This window comes from Amblyraja radiata, chromosome 29, assembly GCF_010909765.2.
Source record: "Amblyraja radiata isolate CabotCenter1 chromosome 29, sAmbRad1.1.pri, whole genome shotgun sequence".
In the NCBI taxonomy this organism is placed as follows: Eukaryota; Metazoa; Chordata; class Chondrichthyes; order Rajiformes; family Rajidae; genus Amblyraja; species Amblyraja radiata.
In genome coordinates this window covers 27,786,185-27,792,214 of record NC_045984.1, presented here as the reverse complement: position 1 = coordinate 27,792,214, position 6,030 = coordinate 27,786,185, and the positions used below count along the sequence as shown (strand labels likewise).

General features: G+C 43.0%; 1 long non-coding RNA gene across 1 annotated transcript; it reads right to left on the bottom strand.

Moving 5' to 3' along the window:
• Window positions 1-286: 286 nt before the first annotated feature.
• Window positions 287-1,945, bottom strand: LOC116989695. The gene is made up of 2 exons (XR_004416297.1): window positions 522-1,945; window positions 287-377 (listed from the first exon to the last, which is right to left on the bottom strand). It is a non-coding gene; the product is annotated as an uncharacterized LOC116989695 (long non-coding RNA).
• Window positions 1,946-6,030: the final 4,085 nt, after the last annotated feature.

Below are 6,030 nucleotides of genomic sequence, written 5' to 3'. Positions count from 1 at the left end.
TGAAAAGCTTTGTTGTGCATGCAAACTAACCAGATCAGATATACCATGCATAAACACAAGTCAAACTCAAGTACAATAGATAGAGCAAAGGGGAAGATACAGAATACAGAATAGAGTTCTCAGCATTGCAATGCATTTTATCAAATCAGTTCCATTGACAAAGTCCAATGTCCACAATGGGGTGGAGATGATTCAGAATTTATCCCAGCTTATGGAAGGATCATTCAGAAGTCCGATAACAGAGGGGAAGAAGCTGTTCCTGAGTCAGGTGGTACATGCTTTCAAGCATTTGTACCTTCTGTTGGATGCGATCAGAGAGTAGAAGGAACGACTTGGGGTGGGACGTCTTCGATTTTGTTGGCTGCTTTTCCGAGGTGCTGTGAAGTGTAGGTGGAGACAATGACGGGAAGTCTAGTCAGTATGATGTTAAATTAGCTTTGTGGCAAACATTGCAAAATGCACCATTTCTTTCATAGAGCATCTAATCCAAATAGGCAACTGATTCTTCAGGGGATACATACCTTTGCTCAGCAAACATCTCCCCAGTGTATTTCCAGCTATATACTAAATCTGTATGATTGTGAAACAAAAACTATGTTCGACAGATTTTAAAGTTGCAAACTAAATCCATTCAGATCCAATATTATAAATATCTTTTGAGTAGTAAAATGAATCAAAAGTTAAAAGGCCCTTTGTTTGGCAGATATTGAGCATGAAGCATACTCTCTCTTTAATTAAACATTTCAACAATATATTAAAGAATGCCCATTGTGAGTAAAATTATTCTTTTTTTTCTATATTGCAAGTACTAGATCTGTATCTTGAAAAACTCTCCCTGTTGTAAACTTTAAAAAAGTTAATTGATGTAATCAAGATATTATGCATTATCTGATAACAGACCTGATGGCAGTTATGGCTGGAATTTGTGATAAATACTTTAAAAGTGGTCAGTTGATGTAGTAATTTGTTTTTCTTCCAGAGATTAACTTCCTTTACCATTGCTGACGTGTCTTTAACTCCCGAAGTCTTAAGCTATATGGTTCCCACCCCATATCTGCCTCTCTCACTCATTTTTTTTACATTTAAAATTCCCCTTTCGAATCTGTTTTTGATTTTAAAATGTTTAGCTCAGTTGATATAGTATCTACTTGTATCCTTTTCAACAATGTTCCACAAAAGTGCCATGGGATGTTTCACACATTACAGGTGCTTTATAAATGCTGTATCCCTCCATTGGATTCAAATTAATGTAATTAGAGTCTCAAAGCTAGGGGTGTTGGCCTGGGAAATGGTGCTGACGTTACTCATGTCCTGCTAATCAATTTGGAAGGTTTTGCAAAGAAGCATGTGATATATCTCCAGTGCTTTGAGGTATTTTATTCATGTGTATTGTTTTACAGGTCTGTTATGTTGCTGCAAGTAATAATTTCATTATTCAGTTGACGGTATATACGACAATTAAACACTCTTGCTCTCTAGATGAAGTAAGAAGGAGAAAAAGGGGATAACTTTTGCCTGGTTTGAGATCATGATCTTCAAACACATTTTTCCAAAAATGGCTGTCTAAACCAGCACATTGAAGGTAACTGTGAATATTATCATTGACGAATGCCTTCGTTAAGGGGTAACTTTCGAGATGTCAGAAGAATTCCTAGGGTCATCATGAACATTTATTTTCAATTAGTGGTATTGTTCAGCAGGGGCAGGGAGGATCTTTGTTTTTCAGATGTTAAGCATTTTCTCGACATTATCTATTATAGTTTAGTAATGCAGATCAGCTATAAACTGGCAATGAGAGCACATGACTGAACAAGGCAATGACAGAAGATTGAGAATTTGACATATCCCATGTTTGAGTATAAAACCATGCTCCTTCAATCCTAGTTTTTGTTTGCATTGAGTGGTAATTCATTGTACATCTAAGATGTCTTGAGATAGACACAAATGCAAAGTAACTCAGCAAGTCAGGCAGCGTCCTTGAAGAAAATGGGTAGGCGACATTTTGGGTCGGGGCCCTTTTTCAGATTGTAGAGCAGAAAAGTCTGAAATCAGTCTGAGGAAAAGTCCCGTCCTGAAACATCGTCCATCCATGTTCTCCATGGATGCTGCTTGACCCGCTAGTTACTCCAACATTTTGTGTCGCAACATTATTTCCTGAGTTTCAAGGTGTCGTAGCTACATTTTTCCTGCAGTACAATAAATTCATAGTCATTGGCAAAATAAGTTTTAAAAATAACGTAAAAGTGGCAGCCATATTTTACGTATAACGTTTAATCCACGTTAAAATAATTTCTCTAGAATGTTTTGGTTTCTCTGAAATAACTGCACCAATAAGAAGAATAACTTTAAACTTTCAATAATTGTATATGGAAACTTGTTTTAAGAAACTATTTCTGTGTCTTTTGTATCTTGTAGGATCTTTGGCCCCTGTTTTTAGTAAATACCTATTGAAAGCAAACCTGCAGGACAAGCTTCCCAGAAAGCTGTGAGCTAAAGCTGGCTCCCTTATCCTATTAGCAAATTAATTGACAGAAACTTTAGTAGGTCCAGTAACATGAGCTTGTTTACCCACTAGAATACGAGCAATTTGCCTGAAGCTTGCTGCACCCTGACTAACTGAATATGTCTTCAGATTACACAACCAACAGCTTATAATTTTTTTTAAATGGTGCTCATGTTCGTATTTCATAGAATTTGCAATGATAAATTTCAATGCGGAGTATTTAATGCAATATATTTTTATTAATAACTTTCAAGTACACAAACTTCAATGAGATACCATGGCAAAATATCACAGAACAATCAGCAAATCACAAAGGACACACAGATTTTAAAAAATCTAAAATTTGAATAATCATAACTAAGTATTAAATAGGAAATGGTCAAATCCATTTGCTTCAGGTAGGGAGACAAGAGTCTGCAGAAACTGGAATTTAGAGCAACGAATGAAAATGCTGGAAGAATTCGGCAGGTCAAGCAGAATTTATGGAGTCTAAGGAATGGTTAACAATTCAAGTTCATAACCTGCATGGCAACTGAGAGTGTACATGAAGGATATGGTTTTGGGAAGTAATAGGTGGGGTAATAGGTGGAACCAGATAAGGAGGGATGGTGGCAGAGAGGACCATGAAGGGGAGTCGATAGGAAAGAAGAACCATAGGAGAAGAAACCATAGAAAATAGGTGCAGGAGTAGACCATTCGGCCCTTCGAACCATTCAATATGATCATGGCTGATCATCCAAAAACAGTATCCCGTTCCTGCTTTCTCCCCATAATCCTTGATTCCGTTAGCCCTAATAGCTAAATCTAAACCCAGCCACATAGGTATGTCAATGACAGGTAGATGGAACGGCATGGAGGGTGATGAGTCTAGGTGACCAGTGGCAGTATGGAAAAGGTGAACAAACAGAGAGAGGTTCCTGGGTGCACTGTTAAAAGTAGGAAAGGAATGCAGAGAATGGGTTACCCGCAATTGGAAAATTCATTGTTGACATGATTGGTTTGTAGGCTACTTAAGCATACCATGAGGTGCTGTTCCTCCAGCAAAGTGGAGATTCTGGAGAAAGCGCTTGTTTGCAAACTGCAAAACAGTAGCATGCATGATTGCTCAAATATGGTGGACATGGTGCAGTGCCTGAGAATGAACGAATCATGTAAGCTCCTTGAAGACCTGACTATGACCATAGAAGGCCCCTTTGCCATGACCCCAAGGGTTGGGACTGAGATGGAGGAGAGACCAGCGGTGGGGCAGAGGCAATTGCTGCACAGGGTGGGGCGGGAATATCAAGCACGAAGGGTGTGTCTGGGGATGGGGATGGTGTCTCCATCTGCAGTGAGTGGGTGGAAGGGGACTCCTTGGACAATGAGTCAATGGATGTTCTCGTTCCCCCTGACGCCATTCCACTCCTACCAGTTATTCTACCAGGTGTTATTTGTAACATGGTTGTAATTTAATGTCAGACTAGTTTGGTGATTTTGTAATATGGTGGTGGGTGTGTCACCACGGTTTTGGTTTTGTTTTGTTTTGTTTTGTATCATGCACGTAATTAAATTAATTATTTTTCATATTAAAAAAAAGCTGGTTACCAAGCTCACGGAACTGGGTCTTTGCGCATCTCTCTGCAATTGGATCCTCGACTTTCTCATCCGCAGACCACAGTCTGGTTGAATTGGCAGAAACACTTCTTCCTCATTAACAATCAGTACCGGAGCACCTCCAGGCTGCAAGCTCAGCCCCCTGCTCTACTCACTCTATACTCATGATTGTATAGCCGGACACAATGCGAACTCCATCTTCAAGTTTGCCGACGACACCATTGTTGGACGAATTACAGATGGTGATGATTCAGAGTATAGAAGTGAGATCGACCGATTGACCAAATGCACATCAATGCCTCTATTTCCTGAGAAGATTTCGGAGATTTGGTATGTCAGAGAGGATTCTCTTAAACCTCTGCAGGTGTGCAGTGGAGAGCATATTGACTGGTTGCATCACAGCCTGGTTCGGCAGCATGAATGCCCAGGAGCGAAAAAGACTGCAAAAAGTTGTGAACACTGCAGACAAATACCGCTCTGACCTCCCACCATCAAAGGGATTTACCAGAGTCGCTGCCTCCAAAAAGGCAGCCAGCATCATCAGAGACCCATACCACCCTGGCCATACACTCATTTCACTCCTGCCATTTGGCAAAAGGTACAGGACCATCCTGAAAACTGTAATGTCCAGGTTCAGGAACAGCTTCTTCCCTACATCCATCAGGCTATTAAATACTACAACCTCAAATAAGCTCTGAACTACTATAGGCTATTATTGTTATTGCACATTAATTGTTTGTTTTTTGTGTGTGCGTATGTGTGCGTGTGTATATATATATGTATATCTATATTACTAAAAGTCTGATCTTGACCGCTTTTGGCCCACTGTGCTGCGATTTCCGAGAGAACGTCGCCACCTACGGCCGTCATTTTTGGCCACCTCGCTCAGAACCCCCCTCCGCCTTCCTGGACCAGAGGATTTTTCCCATCGATGAAAAATCAGAGACATATTAATGTTTTTTTTTAAATCACCATTCTCTTTGCTGCCCCTGCTGGAGGGAGGGGGTGGGACTATAAAACCAGGAAGTGGTGTACCTCACTCAGTCTCTGCAAGATGGAGGTCACATCTCTCTGAGCTCTGAATAACACTGAACACATGTCTACTCAACTGTGAGTGCCCTTAATGTGGTTTGAAAATGAAAATATGGTTGGTTTGAAGTAAAAAGGCACTGCCTGCAAATGGTTGTTTGGGGGGTTTAGGTTGAAGTAAAAAGGCACTCTCTCCCCCCCCTCCCCCCCCCCCTCTCTCTCCCTCCCCCTCTCTCTCCCTCCCCCCTCTCCTCCCTCCCTCCCCCCCCCCTCTCTCTCCCTCCTCCCCCTCTCCTCCCTCCCCTCCCCCCTCTTCCCCCCCTCTTCCCCCCCCCTCTCTCTCTCTCTCTCCCCTCTTTTTCTCCCCCACCCTCGCTCTCCTAAACCTCCCTCCCCTCCACACCCCCTACCCCCTTCCCTGCTCCCCACCTCTCCCCCCTCCCCTCACCTCACCCCCCTCTCAGCACCCCCTCTCTCTCCCCCTCACTCAGCACCCCCTCTCTCCCCCGTCTCCCCCCTCTCTCTCTCTCTCTCCTCTTTCTCTCCCCCTCCTCCCCACCCCCTACCCTCTTCCCTCCACTCTCCCCCCTCCCTCCCCCTCCCTGCTCCCCACCTCCCCTCACCCCCCTCTCAGCACCCCCTCTCTCACCCCCTCACTCTCACCCCCTCACTCCTCCCCTCCCCTCTCTCTCTCCTCCCCTCCCTCTTCTCCTCCCCTCCACCCCTCTCCCTCTTGCCCCTCTCTCTCTGTCTCTGCCTCTCTCTCTGTCTCTGTCCTTCTCTCTCTGCCCTCACTTTCTACCCCAGCCCCCCCTCTCTAGATGTGACTGCAAGTTGGGGGCTATGCGTCAGTAGATAGGGTGGATATGGGGTAAAATGAGCAAATTAATAATATTAATATAATA